This window comes from Uloborus diversus, chromosome 7 (assembly GCF_026930045.1).
Source record: "Uloborus diversus isolate 005 chromosome 7, Udiv.v.3.1, whole genome shotgun sequence".
Lineage (NCBI taxonomy): Eukaryota > Metazoa > Arthropoda > Arachnida > Araneae > Uloboridae > Uloborus > Uloborus diversus.
Genome location: NC_072737.1, coordinates 7,116,062 through 7,135,509, shown reverse-complemented (window position 1 = coordinate 7,135,509; position 19,448 = coordinate 7,116,062). Strand labels below are relative to the sequence as shown.

At 35.1% G+C, this 19,448-nt stretch overlaps 1 protein-coding gene across 1 annotated transcript in view; it reads left to right on the top strand.

Moving 5' to 3' along the window:
* The first annotated feature begins 4,375 nt into the window (after window positions 1–4,375).
* The window catches only part of LOC129225893 (synaptosomal-associated protein 25-like), a 100,963-nt gene continuing 85,890 nt past the window's right edge, over window positions 4,376–19,448 (top strand). Inside the window, exon 1 of the mRNA XM_054860423.1 lies at window positions 4,376–4,494. The gene's annotated coding sequence lies outside the window, so the exon portion shown is untranslated. The remainder of the gene's footprint in view (window positions 4,495–19,448) is intronic.

The following is a 19,448-nucleotide window of genomic DNA, read 5'->3' as shown; positions in this document are numbered from 1 at the left end:
TTGCACTAATTTTCTCTTGTCCAAGCCAAACACGTGACGGACGTCGCCAAATGGCCCATTTCTTTGCTTACGCAGTATAGTTGACTATTTCTGCAACGTGTCAGACGAAATTCATTTTTGTCCATTTCGTTTTATTACCCAGCACCTCTATGGGAAACAATATTAAGCAAAGATTCAAAACCTATGACCCTTGGACCATATTCAGCCCGGAAAACTGATCCATGTGGCCTGTTGTTATGTTCAAAAGAGATTAACCCATCGTTAATTTCTTCGTTACAAATTTCTAATATCTCCAGTAGATGGCAGTGGCCTCCGTACCAACATTAACTAGTCCTCGTTCCTTCGTTTTGAGGTCACTTTTGCTCTATGCTAAAAGCGAGAAACCGATATAGGCATTTTGTATTGCGGGGGCTTTGTTTTCTCTGACGGAGTAGAACTTATATAAGAAGTACTCAGGAGAATCATGCTGGAGCTTAATTTTTGATAAGGTCCAATTTTCGGGTAATCACCGTACGTAGCAACATTCATCACAACTAACAAGTGTCCGCTCTTTTGATATTTGACTAATTTGCTTAACATTCACTCAAGTTTTCTGATAGTGGCAACACTTTGCATTCGTAACCTATAACGATGATAAATTACTTATTGCATTTATTTATTTTTTTGACTGACTGATTGGAGGGAGAGGGGTGTATCAGGAGAATTATGGATGGAACTTCTTTAAGTGCGATATGGAAAATGTTTGAAAAATAGATATAAAATTCTGCATTTTGAGGCCTTATCAGGGGAAATTGAGACTACAGACTACAAAAATATCAGGAATAGAAAGGAAAAGCAAGGGAGGAGTAAAGATGACGTATCGTCACTTGCTCGCGTTGGCTTTCGAATTACTTATTTATCGCCCCCCCCTACCCCCAGTACAAACGCAACACTGAATTAAATGTAAAACGATCAACAGTAAAAAATGCATAAAATGTTTTAGGAGAAATGGTGTAGAGATTTATAAAATAAATAACGAGAGACAAACATCCTGACCCTTCTGACAAGTAGTGTGGGGTACACAGCAGATTTTTTTTTTGGAACGAATCATGTCTTTTTCAGGAGTTGCGGACTCCAAACAAAGCGGAGGCCATAAGCTCATAGCTTGTTTAACTTATAGGTAAATCCGACAGACTGTTGTGCGGGGTTTGTATTGTATAATGTTTATTGTATGTTTGTTTACAGATAATAGTAGAGGTTCTCAAAGTCCAGATCCTCGCGGGCCCCCACTTAAGCACAAGCAAATTTTGTGCTCTCCCCCCTCCCTCCGCGAAAAAAAAAAATTCATATAATACATTCAAATATGATCCTTTCAAATCTTTTAGGTATTATTCTATTGTTTTTTTTCTGTTTTTTTCATGTTATCTAGAGCTACTGTCTAGTTTTCTTTGCTAAGCACAATTATTTTAGGCTGTGGTAGTAAAAGTAAATTTGAAAATCAATATCTGGGAGTAAATGTTATCAAATTGTAGCTAAATATCGCTAAGGCCCGTTTTATTTGTTCAAGCCCGCCATTTAAGAGGTCAGGATGAGTCAATTGGCTCCTGGATTGTGGAAATGTAATGTGAGTTATAAGATAACAGTCCTATGACGTGTAAAAAAAACACCATATTAGTTTTGGAAAGATATTTTAAATCCAAGAGTTCTGTCGGTTTTTGTAAATCTGTAGCTGTTACTAGTATCATTTTTCTGCTTGAGGATTGCTTTTTATTGCTAAGGCGGCCGCTGGTCTTGCGTATTTCCCAGTTCTACCATTTTTAAAACGTTGTCTAGTAGAAACGTTTCTCAGCTCTTTTGTTATTGTTCCAAGTTTCTCCTCTTCTTTCCCATGGTCATAATTTATATACGTAAAAAGCATCCAAGCGCAATTAAATAGGCAAGATATAGAAGTTTTATAACCTGTGATTTCTTTTACAACATAAAACCTGAAAAGTTACTTTGTCTCAAACTTTAAACTCAACATGATCCAAAATAAACATTTTACAACCGCATTAAAAATGCCAAAACCCTAAACGTAATCAAATACTTTTGTTGACACATCTCCAGTCTATCTGAAAAACTAATAAAATAGAATAGCAGATGAAAAAGAAACGAAGGGTTTAGTAATCTTTGAAACGAAGATAACATTATTCTCTGTTCCAACCGAAGACATTCTTTTTCTAATTAAGTCGAGAAAATCTTTGAGAATCGCTTGATTACGGAAAAGCAATGGGAAAAAGAACCAAAATAACTGTTCTCTCGACAAATATCTGAGGAATGTAAAACTAATTCTTATTCTAATTGGAAAACAGCAAGCATTCGAATCTTTTCAAACTTGTTTCTTGTGACTTGACGAGAGAAGTACAATCCGAAAAGTGGTTTTTATTTTCATCTTTCGTTGTGTACGTTGTAATTAATTATCAAGAGAAACATTCCAAGTGCACTACAGCAATTATTAAAAAACTAGATGCGTCGCCCGGTTTTGCGCGGTGCACCTCGAAAATAATAGTTATGTCTAGTGACGCGTGTTCAAAAAATCAGGCTTGAAAAAAAAATCAATAAAATTTTGTGGCAGGTTGCGGAAAAATAACCAAAGAGTAAACATTTTAAAACCTCCGATAGCAGAAAAAGCCTCAAAACAAAAACCAAAAATTTTTTTTTGTTTATATTCGAGAAAAAAAAATGGCAACAGATCTTTCATCTCAATGATTTTCTTCACGCTATACATTTTAATAAAAGCGTTGTTGCGGAAAGTTGAGATGAAGCACTGAATAATAATTTGAATGGAGGAAAGCCTTCGAAAAATAGGGATTTCATGTCAAAATCCAAGCTTCATAATTAATAGTTTTTAATTGATATCTCCGCTAATTATTAGCGGAGGATTATGTTAAATAGCTAAACATGAAGACGGGAAGATAACGAATCCATCGATACCTGGTTCGATGGTCAATTCACTGTCGTTCGGGAGAAGAAGCTTGGACATACATAGATACACTCAGTTTTTAATTATATAAGAGATAGTTGTGTACAATTCATTAGTTTTGAAAAATGAGAAACATATTTTTTTTAACTACTGATAAGACTAGTTTCGAAAGGAAAACAGAGAGAGAGTGATGGTGTAAAAGTGTAATCAAATCCGGTATAACTACCAGTCGAAAACACGGGCTCTGGTTCAAAAATAGAAAGACATTCTCAGCAAATGTTTTCTTTACTAATAAAAAAGCTCAAAGTTTGTCTGGATCTCTGTCGGGATATCTTATTTTATGCTGGTCGCACACCAATCATAGGATGCACTGGTGTCGTCATGCTGATTTCACACTGGCCGGGATAACCACGAGATACGTTATTTCATGAGTATTTATTTTTAAAAGGAAATAAAGGACTAATACTCTTCTCTCATCAAAAAGATGCAGGAGGGGCCCTGAACTCAGGGGTGTCCGCCAGGGGGAGGGGGTCATGGCGCAGACTGCGCCATTGAAATTTTTAGGGGGGTTTGAGGGGTATTTTGTTCCTTTTTTAGGGGGGGAGCTCTCGATTTGAGGAGGTTCGTCGCATTTTTAGGGGGGGTGCTCCCTTGCTCTTAGGGGGACACCCCTAAAGAACTTACATTTTTGGCAGGGCGGAAATTCTCATTTTGCCTAATGGAGCTCAAAACTCTGCAGAAAGAAAAGATATCGGTATGGGATGTGGGACATTCTGGCGTTTAAAATAGAAAAATTGCAACTATGTTTGGCGGAAATCGCCGGAAAAATTTTACCAAAAAGAGAAAATTTTTTTGGAGGTCTCGGTGGCTTCCCTTGAACTCCCATCGGAGCACCCCTGAAAAGAGATCGATCCTTCTGTATCAATTGTGTCGAATATTAATAAACAAAGGATTAAGAGCATTTAACATTAAATAAACTTTTTCTTTAACGCTCATTTAAATTCACAATGAATGCTTTAAAATAATTATATTTAGTCAGAACGACAGAGCACAGAACAATGGGCAATTTCCAGATCGATTTACGAATCATAACAGAAGTTCTTTGACGACAGCATTTCGAGCGAAATATAATTTATTGCTTCCATTCTGATTCATTTATCGTTTCCGAACTTTTTCAATTACTCTTAAAAATGCTCGAATTATTTTACGTGCTGCGCAAATGCTTAATGAGTGATCTATGAGAGTTTTATCTCTCGGACAGTGGAGAAGGAGAAAAACAACAAAACTCGAGCGAAGCTGCGCCATTAAAAGCCAAGCAAGCAGTTCTGTCAAAAAGAGAAGGTGCTTGTATTGCGGAGAAACGGTTCCATTCCCCCTGACGGCGCTGGGGGGGCGCCCTCCCCGCGATGCGCGGGGGAGGATGCGCGTAGACTCACTGCAGTGGTCGATTTCGGACACGGGCAGGAATTCGAACGACACAGAGCCTCCAGGAATACAAAGCCGAGACTTGCCGGTAGCGGCAGATACTTCCAGAAGTTTCGAAGAAAGAGCCAGTAAGTGAATTCTATATTCTTTAATTTGTTTTGTGTGATAACTGTGGAGAAATCAATGCATTTTCCGGCATCCGAAAAAGCGCGCTAACCGTTCCCGGTACGGGTATCTACATGCGAATGACCGGTTTGACAAGTGCGCATGTGGTGTCCAAAAATTCGGAGACGGGCCGAAAGGATGCCGGATTTTCGAAGAAAAGAGTGTATTGGATTTTTGAGGATTTTATCAGCCAGAAAAATTCAGTGGAGCTTGAGAGGTGGAAAGTGCGTCACAGCAGGTGAGGTGACGCCCTTTTAATGAGGCGCCCCATTATATATAAATAGCACGAGTTTGAACAGTTTTGGCAGGTGTCCATTCAAGTGTTGTGAAAGTGTCGAGACTCTAGAAACTTTTCCAGATTTATAGAGAGTAATGGGCAAAACAACAAATTTTATTGTGTAAGCGGCACGCATACTCGTACTGATGTTTTGAATTTTAAGAAGCTGATGGCATCGGTTGTAGTATTTATTTTTTCTCGTTTGCATAAAGTAATGAAGTCAGCAGATATTTTTTCAGATTTAAAATTTTTCTTTCTTTTTTTTCTTTCTCTCTCTCTCCCCCCTACTTTTATTGTTGCCACCAGCATTCTGACATTGAAAGCTTGGGATTCCCTTAAGGGAAAACGTAAAGCATCAGGAAAGCCAAGAACACACGAAAACCAGGAGCATCAAATGCCAATATTATCATAAAATATTATTCAGCTTTTTTTCTTGAAAAAAAAAAGCAATTTTCTTTTTATCATACATCACTTGTTGTACGTACTTTTTATTGCACCTCAAACAATATTTCTTTCTGCGTATTTCAACAAATACCACCCCACTTACTTTAACTAACACTTTGCACCCCATTAAAAATGACACTTTGTTTATCCTAACGGGAACTCTTTAGATTTCTTATTTTTATGTAACTGAGGAAATAAATAAAGTAAAGAATGTACGAATATTTTCCGTATACTCCCGTATACTCCAGTGTAAGTCGAGAAATTTAGTGGGGGAGACCGGGGCAAGATGACTATGCTAACAATTTTTGTTGTTTATTAATTTATTTTTAAGGAAAATAAAATTTCCTTTTCATGAGCTGTTAGAGTGGTCCTTTGTAGTGTCATATATAGTATCATTTAATTTTTCAAATGAACTAAATGAAGGATATTTTTATTTTTTCATAACCTTAACAAATCGTCATCTTGCCTCAATACTGGGGCAAGATGACTTTGGTCTCGGGGCAAGATGACAACACAGGGTTGAACACAATTTGTTTTTTTGAATATATTATATACTTTAACAAATTTTTTTACTGTGTTTTTACATCTTACAAAGCATCAATTGCAAAATAATGTTGAAGTGTTTAATTGTGCAGCTAACAACAGTCACAAATAAAAATCATTCCTCACGCCACCACTCTTGGCATTGCAGCACTAGAACCATTCTTCTGTTGGAGGGTCACAATATTTCTCTTTACAAGCAGGACTTGTAAAGCAGAAGTATTGTCATCTTGCCCCGTGTTTCGACCCGTCATCGTGCCCCGGACTGCCTGTTTGAAAGGATTCGTCTTCATTGCCACAAAGGAAGGCGATTAGTTGACGTTTATTCATGGTAATTGACAGTATATAAACTAAGTTACTCATAAATACTAAAGATAAACAATCTATCATTCCTGTATCTTTAGCAGAGCTTATTTACACATGCAAAAAAGTTATAACGTATCAGCGGTAAACAATCAGAGCTTCAGAACTAACACAAATATGACTATTTTCCCCGTCTTTATACTATTGCTGAACGAACAGCGGATAGGAGAACCAGTAGTATCCAGTTGATGCTGTTTCTTAGTGGAAAACGGAAAAACTACAACATTCGTCATCTTGCCCCCGGTCTCCCCTACAAGAAATGAGAATAAAAGTCGAAAAGTCGACTCATACGCAGGGCAGAACTAAAAAAATCTTCACCCGAACTCTTGGGGGGAAAAAACACTTGAAAATTTGACTAGTTTTCCCGTTTTCCCGATTTTAGTCCAATCCTTTTAAATAAACGCTAAATATGTAAATACTCGCACAATCTGCAATAATTTTACATGGTCTGACTGTGAAGTAAAGACAAAATAATTACAGTAAAAGACCGGTTAAGCAAAAGTGAAGGAATTGCTGAATTTGTGAATTTTTCCGATAAGTTAGTTACGTAGAAATTAAAGCTCATTTTTAAAACTAGAATATAATACGGCTGCAGAGCAAAATTTTGATGATATTTTTCAAAATAAAACCAAGGAGTAACAATAACAGTAACCGCGAAAAAACTCCTTTACAAAAATTACGATCACAGAAATGAAACCTTTTCATACAAAGTATAAAAAGTGCGATATTTTGTTATAAAAATGTTTATAACATTTCCTTTTTCTTCTTTTTAAGACGTTTATTTTACGAAATCGAGGCAAAACGTTCCCAATTTTTCTTAGAAAATAGGGGCTCAACTTCGAAATTGAACATTTTGCACGTTTTTGTAGTTGAACCTTATTGGCAAAGAACTTGGTATATATCTCTTTACATTCATGCATCACTTATTGTTATACGTGGGGTAGATTTGAAAACACGATTTTTTTGAAATCGAGGCTATCATTTGTACTCTGTACTAAGTAGAATAACAGAATAACACACTGTAGAGAAAACAACTTTCAAATTTCAAATTGCCTTTGGTTCCAGTTAGTCCGAATAAGCGAAGTTACACTGCATAACATTTTTTGTTAAGTTGGTTGGTTGGTTGTATTTGGTTTAATGGCGAAGAGACTTCTTAGGCTATACTGTCCCAGCGGTTGTTTCATAATGTGAAAATGTGTATCAAAAGGTGCTGTAGAATAATGCACATAAAACTTCTAGAATTTTGAAAAATATTGTCGAAAAATACACATAAACGAAGTTTTAAATTTAGAAACACAGGTTAGGAAAATTTGGAATTTAGAGAGAAAAGTTACAAAAACTAAAAAAAAATACAAACGCAATGAGACGTACACTAAAATTTAAAGAAAACCAATATCCTAAAGGAATGGGAACAATTTAGGATGGGGTGCGTCCCCCAACAATTCTTTCAAAGATGGATGAAAAATGATTGAAGAATTTGAAACGTATATGATTAAAATTTGGACAATCAGAGAGGATATGCAACACCGTCTGATTGACGGTGTTGCATTGTTAAGATAAATGATTATGCTACTAGGATGTGCTAAAAACTTCAAATAGTCCATTGAACGGATTTTTACAATGAGCAGTTTTATAATCAGGGCTGCAAGTTTTTTCGTGCAGCGATGGTTTCAGCGATTTTAAAGAATTTTCCTAAAACTTTCAAATTTTCCGAAATGCGACGATTAGCGAAAAAATTGTTCTTTTTTATTTGTATCTTTAACTTGTTATTTACCTTTTGATAGCAGCTTAGATTTTTCTGAAGTTTCAAAATTGTTAATGCGTGCGAAACATTTAGACGAACAACTCAAAATCAAATGACTATAGAATAAATTGGAGGTTAAACCATTCAAGTGAAGAAGAATGGTGTATTTGGTATGACACTCACCACTGATTGTCTACGAAACCACCCTCAAGTAGAACAAGCAGGAATGTCAAAGATACTATATCTCAATAATAGAAGAATCATTGAAATGAGGGAATAAGAACATATCGCAATATATAATAATAATTTTAACGAAATATCGAATTTTTCCAAAGAGTTTGAAAATAAGTATAAAAACTGTAAACACTTAAAAGTCTAAGACGGCTCTAAAATTGTGGATGGAAAAAAAAATCAACCTTTACTTTTTACTTCCTTTTACAAAGAAGGAAGTATTGTATTCGCGAAAAAAAATTTCACTCAAAAATCTACCTTAATTTCCATTTTACTCACTCCCGAATGAATGTTGGTTTTTTTTTTCGACTTGACCACACGTGAATACGTCCCTAAGAACTTATAGACACGCGAAATATCCATTTTGACGATTCCCGAGTTAATTACGACGAGTTTTCTCATAACGTCTGTATGTACGTATGTGCGTATGGATGTCGCATCGCATAACTCAGGAACGGTCTGTCCTAGAAAGTTTAAATTTGATACGTAGACCCCTAGTGGGGTCTAGTTGTGCACACCCCATTTGGTTGCATTCGGGTGTTTCTAAAGGAGTCTTTTGCCCCTTTTGGGGGGGGGGGCGATCATTGTTAATTTCGATGTAAACTCAAGTGGTGCTATAATTTGGCGGATAGTTGGCGATATATCGCCAGTATTTTGGTCGCCAAGTTTTGTCGTCAACTTGGCGCCAAATTTGACGATTTTTATTTATTTATATATTTATTTATTTAAAATCTGGTTTCAATTTCGCCATTGTTGGTGATATTTAGAGGGTAAACTATTGAATCACATTAAAACTGCCAATAATGGGCAAATGACATTAAATTGGAGTAAAAAGAAGTCATGTGATGCGCACATCAGCTCGTTTTGGAACAAAGTAGTAATTAACGGATTTCGGCAGACGCCTGCAAGATTTGTAAAAACATGCTGTTGTTTTGACCGTAGCCAATACAAATAGTTTAAATGAAGTTGATAATAATTCCATTCCAGTTATTTGTAACGCAATCAGTTTTCACAGTACCTGAATACAGTAGACTCCCGATTATCCGCGAGCGGTTTATCCGCGGGGCGGATTATCAATCAACAATCACGAACATGTATTTTCGCAGTAAAAAGCGAATACCAGTGGCTTTTTTTTTTTTTTTTTTTTTTTTTGAAAAATTGTAAATTTACACTCAGTTGTTTTTGCTTGGTTGATTGATTTGATTTAATTTTATTATTATTATTTTTGTGCGTTGTTCATCGTACATACACTTGTTTGTTATTGATGTTAAGTTCGGTTGTGCAAAAATACAAAACATTTGTACTGTACTCTCTATATATTTTCACTGTTTGCAGAAAGTGTTATGCATCAATACAGTTAAGAATTTGAGATAGGACAATTTTTACCTGATTTGTCCCCCATTTTAGTCTTTGCGGTTATCCGCGATTTTTATTATCCGCGGCACTTGTGCCACCCAATTCCGCGGATAATCGGGAGTTTACTGTAAATATATTTAAAAATATTTATTAGATTGTTTTAAAAATCCATGTATTATTGGGGAACTAACTGCTTTTAAAATTATTCTACCAACCAATTCTTTTGAAAAAAGTTCACAATCTTAAAAAATATGCACAGGTTTTGATGCTAAATTTTCATCATAAAAATTTGCTTTAAATTTGAATGCGTACAAAAGCTGTAGATTCCCACAGGAACACATAGTTTAAGTTTTTTTCCCTATTGAACTCAATTGGTTATTTTTTGATAAAAATAAAAATATTTAACTCACAGGGTATAATTATTCAACATTTATAAGCTACTAGCAAAAATACCCGGCGTTGCCTGGGTTAGCAATAATTATGAGAAACAATCGTTACTTGCATTTCTTTTCTGTTTTAAGTGAAAGAACTTAAAACACACCTTTTTGACGTGACTTAAAATCTAGATTCTTCCTTACTCATAAAACTAAAGTAGCAGTAAGTAAAAAGAGCAAAATAGTATTCATTTAGAAACGAAAACACGAAATTTAAGCGTATACAAATTTGAAGAATTTCCGAAGTATGAAATTAAACTTCACATGCTTAAAAAGATTTATCAGTTAATACTTATTATTATTATTATTATTTTACATTGAGTCTTACCTTCTCTGTATGTCTATTGAAGAACGAACTGTTTAACAAAATGTAGCCGCGCGCCCGTGATCCCCTTAAACTTACTTTAGTTATTTTGGAAAATCTCAATTATTGTGGGTTCTAGGTGCGATTTAAAATATTACCGAATTTGCGGGAATCGTTTTGGGATACCTTGGATAATGCTCCCCCTCCTTACTTTGTAAAACGGTGTGTTACTAATTTTTGTTAAAGAGATATTGTCGCCATATGCTAAGATACTTTTGGTCACCATAAAGTGGCGCTAAACAATTTCATCCGTAATGTTTCCAAAATAAGTAGTAAAATTTGGCGATGGTTTGAATTTGTGCACAAAGTCACATTAATGGAAGTTTTTGTGCTGTTTATGGATTTGCCTAATTTAGTTGCTGGATTATTTTACAGTAAGAAAAGTTTTTAAAGATTCTTTGATTGAAGATATTTTGTTTAGATGGTGAAAGCTGACAAACATTATTACGTAGTCTTTGACTTCAAAAACCGTGACAGTTGAAAAAACTGCCAAATGCATCCGCTACTGAAATCTTTCTGCATAAATTTTGGCGAGGTTTCTGCTGTTAGATTGGATAATGATTAAAAAATCCAATCAGCACAAATAATAATAAAAAAAACCCCATTAATTACACTAAAGTTCCATTTAAATGGAAAATAATCAACCAAATCTATAGTTATTATTAGCCAATCTTGGGGAAAAAACGTTACTTTAAGATTTGACTTGAGAAAAGCCTCAAACAGTCAGACGAAACACAAAAACATTCAACAATTCTAACTATGAATTGGGAGTTGAGATGATACACTAAATAATGAACTGGGTTGAGGAAAGCCTTCGAACATGGAACAAAAAAAGCCCATAGCTCGTTTTTCATACAACTTAGAACTTTATAACAGATGCTATCTTCAGCAGAAAAGTAAGCGCTTTCGATGGACACATAATTTTAATATGTGCACGTATTTTTTAACCGTCATATTGGGGCATTTATGCGAAAATTTGGACAAATTAGAATAAAAAAGGAACTATCAATCGGATTTTTATCGAACTGGTCTACAAACCTCCCCAGCACCAAAAAGAACAAACGGTGAAAGTTTCAGTCAAATCTGTCGGGTAGTTTCTGAGATCTTAGGGAACAAATTTACCAAAGTCCATTTTTATATATATAGATGTAATGCATCAGATTATCATCTGCTTTCAATAAATAATACTTTTTACGTTTTACGTACAGAAAGCATAATTAAAGTAATAGAAAAAAATAATAATAAAATATTTCATAGAAGTTAAAGGAAAACGAAACTCAAATTTAAGAAACACAATTACCATTCATGGCGTTTTCTGATCACATCGATAAATTAAGCAATTCTAAAAATATCTTCTTCTGATGTCTGACGGAAGAGAAAGTAATTACTCTTCTGAAGGTTAAAAACCTCTGGAAATAAAGCGTCTGTACTGTAAGATAATTTCGTGAACGTCTGCATTAACTTTCCGAACTTTATTTCCGCTCTGTGGACGTGTAACTATAAATAGAGAAGATGGGGTGGAATGGGGGAGGGGGAGGAGAAAATTGCTAAACTCAAAGACATATCCTACTTTTGATATTAAATATGAAACTATGAGGATTATTTGATTTGGAGCTCTGATTTTTAGTCTACTTTCTTGTAAAAGTGAAACATATTTTTAAAACAAATTAATAAAGAACAATAAAGCGATAAAACAAAAGCATGAATTTGAAATGGAGAAATGTATTTGTCGGTATGTTTGTCTGTCTGTTTGTTTGTTTGCTTCCAAACAGCTTCGGAGAGAGGGTAAATAAAATACATTTCCTTTTAAAGGATCTTAAAAACATTTAAAGTATATTCTAATCTCTTATTATAATTTTTAAAGTCAGCAATGTTTTTTTTTTTTTTTTTCTAATTCTCAGCACCTCAAAAAATTCTGAAAATGGAGCTCGATTGAAATCAATACTTCTAATACTTCTTTGTTTTATATTGCGCCTATGACAATTGGAGTTACTACTTGGAGTTATGTTACAATTTTGTTACAAATGACTAATTATTCAAAAAAAAAAAAAAAATTCAAAACAAATAATCCAAACATATGCAGTTCACAAAAACCTCACGTATACAAGCGATAATGCAGTCGTGAAGATATTTCCGACTTTAGCCTACTAACCCTTATTGGTTTTACTGCAGTAGAAGTGCTATAGTAAGGAAGACCGTTTTACAGACACGCAAGGTCCGATTTGTTATAGGAGGCCTAGTCTCTGCCCAATACGTAAAAATTTAACGCATGCAACGCCCACTCGTGACGTCACTTTTACGTACGCAACAAAACTCGCTAGTCTCTGCCCTTTCTTACCGGACGCAAAAGGCAGCTGCCAAAACGCGAACGTGCGGTAAATTAACGCCATGATTTTTCTGGCGTAAACCTTTCGTACGTACGTTTAAGAGTCAAAACAAAAACAAAGATGGCTGCTGTATTCGCCGCGCAATGAGTTTTATGAAACTTGCTGAACTATTGGAACTTATCGAAAGAAAAGTATTGAAGAATCATCACACGCGTTGGATATTTTTGATGCAAGGTTTGTCAAACTTTATAAATAGATCAAAAGTTAAGTGATTAACGCCACAGAAGTGAAACATTGATTTCCCTCCTGTATATAGGGTTACCAGCTAATTTGCGAGTACATTCTTCGTCACTGTTCTACAAACACAACATCATTTTTAATGCTTAGCGTTCATTTATATTTATTGATAAGAGTGAAGTAAAAGATCTTGCACCATGGCCCTACGAAATTTGCTGTTGATTTTGTTTGTACAGATTAATTATTTTCCGACAGGTAAGTGGGTCATTCCATTTTAAACCAAGCAATAAAATAAACAAAATTCTCAAGCTGATCGTTTCAGATTTTCAAGAAACTTTGCGAAATCCTACTACTCTCTGACACCTCAAATATATATAAACTTTAAAAAAAAAATCTATCTTACACAATTGATCAGTAACTAATGTCTGAGTTTGTTAAACACTATTTTCCCGGCAGTGTTTTGAAATGTTATACCTAACTCAAGTTCTATGGGAGCTTCAGAGTTGCATAATAGCTCATTTTAAAGAAAACTGCATATGCCTTACTTTGATGTGTAACAACACAAATATTTCAGATAAAAATATTTTTTCAATTTTAAATTTTGACATTGTGTCTCAAAAATTCAGGGTTTTTTTTTTTTGTAATGTATTATAAATGTAGTTATTTTGTAATGTATGAATGCATCCCAAATGTTCAGAGTGGGCTCAGAACAGTTGCAACAAATATTGTAGGATAATTTTTACAAAAAATTGGCTTAAAAAAATCCTGACTAGTGTTATGCCGGATGTCCGAGGGAAGATAAAGATGTGTATCCTTATCTGTTTTTTCCAGATCTTAAACAAACCTTTTATATTCTTAAATTTCAACACATATTTGAATTCTAAATATAGATAGGCATGAAACACTCTTAAATTCTATGTAAGTTAAGTGTTTTCATTTTGTTAAATAAGGTATCATTTCAGAAATTAAAAAAGTTAATTTTTAAACCCCGACTCTATTAGGAAAGAGATAATAAGTTTGATATGTATATTTGTGTGTGTTTGTGGAATCGTAGCCCCCAAACAGATGAAACGATTTTGATCATTCTTTTTTACGCTCAAAAGGTGACTTGATTGAAAGTGTTTTTAGCTTAGAAAGTGTCTTTGTAACACTAATTACCCAGGGGTGTCCACTTCTTCCCCAAATGCAACAGAGAAAAATACCCCTGAAAACAACCCTCCTAAAATTTTCAATGCCATAGTCTGACCTTCCCTTGGTGGACACCTATGAATTAATGAAAATATTAATTAAAAACCAACTTAGTGTTTTTCGTAGTTTTAATAGTGAGATCTTATATGTGTTTAAATATTGGCACTAGTTGAAAGAATGAAATTTTCTGCGTTTAATATTCGTTAGGAATTCCCAAGTGGGGAGTTATAAGCTTGTTTACATAAAAGTAAATTTTGAGTACAATGTTGCACCTTTACGCTTGCGAGTAATAAGAATTTCTTTGTTGCTCCACGATTTAAAATTTATCTGCTTTCAGTTTCTAGCGTGTGATGACCCACAAGAAGTTCTCACGGATCTAGACACAAGTGATCCTTATCCGCAGATCTGAACTTTTAACTATCCGGCACATCACTATTTAACGATCCGGCACATCACTAGTTATAACTTAAGTTTTTTTTTTTTTTTGAGCTACAGAGCTGTACAATAGTGCATTTTAAAGATAATTTCATGATCTTTCATCTCTGATTTGCAAGTTAAATATTTTTTTTCTATTCCAATAATTTTAAAACAGCATACTTATTAAAATTTTGTCGTAGTCCCACTCTGAAAATTTTTGGCCCTATTCACTAAAATACAGTAAAAATCATGCTCTTTTTTTACAAAATGACACTATTCTCTTTTTTTTATTTAAAAATTTTGGGGAATTTTTTCCCGAAAAGTATTTAAATTAAAAAATTTAACTAAAGTGCATGTCTTTCTCTTCAAAGTGAGCTATAATACAGCTCTGTAGCTCTCTTAAAGCTTGAATTATAAAATTTTAAGCACTGCCAGCAAGTTAAAAAGTGCTTTTCAACAACTTTCAGAAATTAATTACTAATCAAGTATGAAAGTGTTTTTTTTAATTATATACAGTAAAACCCCTCTAATACGGACACTAACCGGAAAAAAAATTTTATCGGCAAAAGAGGGGTGTCCGCAGGACAGAGGTTTAATAATGTTATTTTCCTTGCAATCGGAGAATAAAACATTGTCCGCATCAGAGTGTTAGGGTTCACACTGTTAGGAGGGATTTTATTGTAACATTTAAGATGTCAGAGAGTAGGGCTTCCAAAACTTTCATGAAAATCTGAGATGATCAGGTTGAGAATTTTATTTATTTATTTATAGATTTGATATGATCCATTTGCATGTCGAATAATATTAATTTTTGCAAATAAAATAAACAACAATGTTTCTAGGGCCAACCTGCAAGACCTTTTACTTCACTCCTATCAAAAAATATAAATGAATGCTGGGAATTAAAAATGATGTGTTTGCCGAATGATAAGGTAAATTAGTTGGTAATCCCATAATGATGAAGGAGCAAATGAGCTGGTAATATTGCTGATGGAAAGCAATGTTCCATTGCTGTGAGGTTAATCTGAACATTTTTGGTCAGAAAAAAAAGTTTGACAAATTTTGCATCTAAACTATTCAACACATTGTATGAGACTCCTGAAATACTTGTCCTTTGATGCATTCCAATATTTCTGCTTCTTCTTGTTGAACACTCAAAGGAGCAAATTCAGCACTCAGCAGCCATCATAGACTTTGCACATAATAGCTGTAAGCTCAGGTACACATGTATACTTCCGTAGGACCCCCTCAAGGTACAGTAGGGTCTCATTTCACAATTTTCCATGGGAGGGGGGGCTGAAGATTTGTGCTCAATGTATTTTATATTAAGAAAACAATAAAATGCGTACACAATAATGCCAAATTTGATTGTTTCTGAAATCCAGAGGGTCCCCTTACCACCCAATTGATGGACTGGAATTCATTTTTCTTCACTATACATATCATCATTCCCATAATACGTATCACAAAATTTTACACAGTTGCGGAACCATTAAATGCAAATTTACATTAATGTTCATCGTTTCTTCAATCGGATGATTTCAAACAAATTTCTTTACTTAAGCTGTCATTTTATTATAAAAAGGAATATTAAAACATATTCTGTACAAACTGCAGTATAATTGTAATGGAATTTTAGAGGGCTCTGCCCCCTGCTCGTTTGGCTCGCCAACCCCTGGTTGCCACCTGTGGGGGCTCAAAGCCATTTGCAGCAGGTGACTATTAATGATTTTAGGGGTGTCGAGACATCCCTGGATATCCTCAGGAATGGAGGCCCCTAAATGTTTAGAGGGGTGTTAAAGAGTGGAAATGGCTTCCCCTAGTTGCCCTGTATCCAATGGTACAGATAGACACGGCCAATCCAGAGAAGATAGACACAGAAATAAATAGTTTAGACAAGGGGCCCCACCCCCCTGTTCGCTTTGCACGCCAACCCGTTTGCCATCTGCCTCAAAGATTTTATGCTTTTTAGGGTATCATGACATCCTTGGATATCCTCAAGACATAATCAGTACTGGATATCTGGCCCCTCAAGGTTTAGAGGGGTGAGACAGGGTGCAATAAATACAGAGATTAACAACCTGTATCCAAAGGTGGGGTGTGTTGGCCGAATTAGTAAGGTGTCAGACTCTTAACTCGGGGTGCCCACCTGAAAGGGGTCATGGTACAGACTGCGCCAATAGAATTTCTAAGGGGGGAAGAAAATTGAGTGGTATTTTTTTTTTGGGAAGGGGGTGCTTTTGCTCTTGGGGGAGGACTCCTGCTTACTCGAAGGGTCCCAGGTCCGATGCCAGCCGGTCAAAGATCTTCCATGTTTGTTAATGGTGACTGGGGCAAGTTAAATATGTCGCAGTCAAAGTCCTTCAAAGAATTAATACCTCTGATAGTGCTAGACCAGAGATTACTTGTCTTCTGACCTGGATCAAAAAACAGCTGTCTTCAGGTCCCCATCCAACAGTTTAGAACAAAAATGGTAGGTACGGGGAATCCTATAGAGTGTGATGTATTCAACAGTACCAGTATTGATTTGGCAGACATTTCCAGTTCAGAGGAGATGCGGTTAGGGACAGGCAGTCACAGAAATTAATATAATCGACTATTAGATAATCTGTTATGCAAATTGTTCTGAATTATGTTTTAATTTTCAAACTACAAATAGAAAGAAATTCACGAAAAACATTTTAGCAATTATTTTTCTTTTCGTAATTGCATATGTAAAGCCTAATAAATACAAATTAAATTTCATTCATTGGATATTTAAAGAGAGATGGGTTTCTAAACTCCTTGGGCCTGGGCTCAGTTAGCCCCAGCTTCAGATCTACTTACCTGCAGCGCGGGGCGGCTCACTATACTAAAGGGGCCCCCGGCTTTCAGTGACGTAGAACTCCAGTAGGCAGTTAGGGGCTCTGCTAATTTTTTGCCTGGGGGGGCCCAAAATTTATAGATCAGAGCCTGGTTATCCCAATCCTTGGATCAGGGCCAGACAAGGGTGTCACCATCTCAACATGGAAGGGGAGGGAAGGTCCAGGAGAGTCCCAATGCAAAGTCGTTGTGACATCCCAAAATTTTCCTTATTCGACAAATTTTTTTGCCGATTCAGCAAAATTAGGAGTTCTATTAGGCAAAATTATCTTGAAGACTTTTTTTCCTCCCAAAGATTTAAGTTCAGTGTCCTCCTGGGCAGGGCCATAATTTAGACAATTTGGGGACTGGTCTTTTAGCCCCCCCCCTCCCCCCAAGATTTTGGAAGCAATGTAATTCTAAAATGATAGCAGTATTAACTCAACACCAATAATTTTTCTTTTTTAATGGACTTGGAAGAAAGATGTATATATACACTTTCAAACTCCATTGACAAATGCCCCCCCCCCCCGGTGGATATGTCCATGGTGCCAGAAGTGCCTGTTTTTTATTTGAGAGTTGGCACAAAAGTATTTTAAGCCAAATTCTTAAAAAATATTATAGTGTTAAAGCTATTTTGATAATTTACAAAACAATTCAAAATAATGTTTAAAAGAATGATATTTCGCTACATTAGGAATATTATGTAATTTCATTGTCATATTGACAGATCAATTAAGAAATATTAAAAATGAATTTAATTAGAACCTTTCATTGCTTTGTTTTCTTTGCTAGTTGATATTTTAATTTTTAGGAACTTGTTACTGAATCTCCGAAAAAAATGGTAAAAACTCCAACAAAAATGCTCTTTTTTATTATCATTATGATTCTTAGGTCAAAAGGTTCTTCTATTGTGCCCCTTTTTTTCTGATTTGGGTACCCGAGTGGTGTAAGTAACAACAAGAACATTTTTTTCCATCTTTCTGTGATTGATAGCAGACGTCAGAAGGAGAATCAAAACAAAACAACTGAGGCTAGCCTCGTCTCCTGAGCGTTCTCATGTCAACGATTATAATTTTCCATTGGCTTACAGGGACAGGAAGAAAGGCGTGGTTTAATGCTTACCGTACGTTCGTTATCCCAGTGAGTATTAACGAACTTCCGGTATTTTTGGGCAGAGACTACCGCAATTACCGTACGTACGGTGAGTGCGTAAGTTGCTAGCGTCCGTTACGATGTGCTCGTGCGATGACGTCACGATTAACGTATGCTATTTACGTATGGGCAGAGACTAGACCTCTGACTCTCTAATTAGGGTGAAGCAAAGAAAACAAAACATTTTATTTTCGAATCGCAACAGCGTGGAAAATTACGATTGGCGATGACATAAGAAAAAACAAGTTCTGAAATCGAATATTATCTTCCGATCTCGCAACTAAGCCTAAAAATTCCAAAAATTGAAAATTTCACCATTTCTTTGTGATTTTTGAAAAAAATTTGCCTTAATACTTTTTGAATGCTATTATAGGACAAAAAAAAAAAAGCTTCAATGAATACAGCTAAGTTATCAGAAAAGTAGATAGTTTTTCTGTTTATAGACCATGTTTCGATTCCCCAATTCCGTAAAACTAACAAAAAATGCAATTTTTTTTTTTTACATTTTTTGTAAATTTAAACGAATTTTTGTCAAATGCGGTAGAACATCGTTTATCCGGCCCCCGTTTATCCGGATCTGCGGTTTATCCAAATCAAATTTATTCAGTTTAAAAAACATACATTTACTTAAATAACAATTTTAAACTATGATTGCAAGAACGGTACTATAAATACGCGAAATATTCGGTTTTTGTTTTGATGAAACATGCAACTCCTGCATAGAACGTACTATAAAGTATAGTACTGTTACAAATTCTGTAAATAGTAATTATTTTTATAATTAATTTGCTGCAATCTGGCTAAATTTGGCGTTTATGCCATTATTTTTCATCTAAAATTATCTTAGTAACGTAACCTGCAAATAGTTTCTTATAATGAATAAACATCCCCCTTACATTTGAATGAAGTATACGGTCCCCCATTTCTGATTAATAAGATTCGTGAATGAATGAAAAGAAAATATGAGAAATTGGTTGAACGTAGTAGGATTTTCTGGAT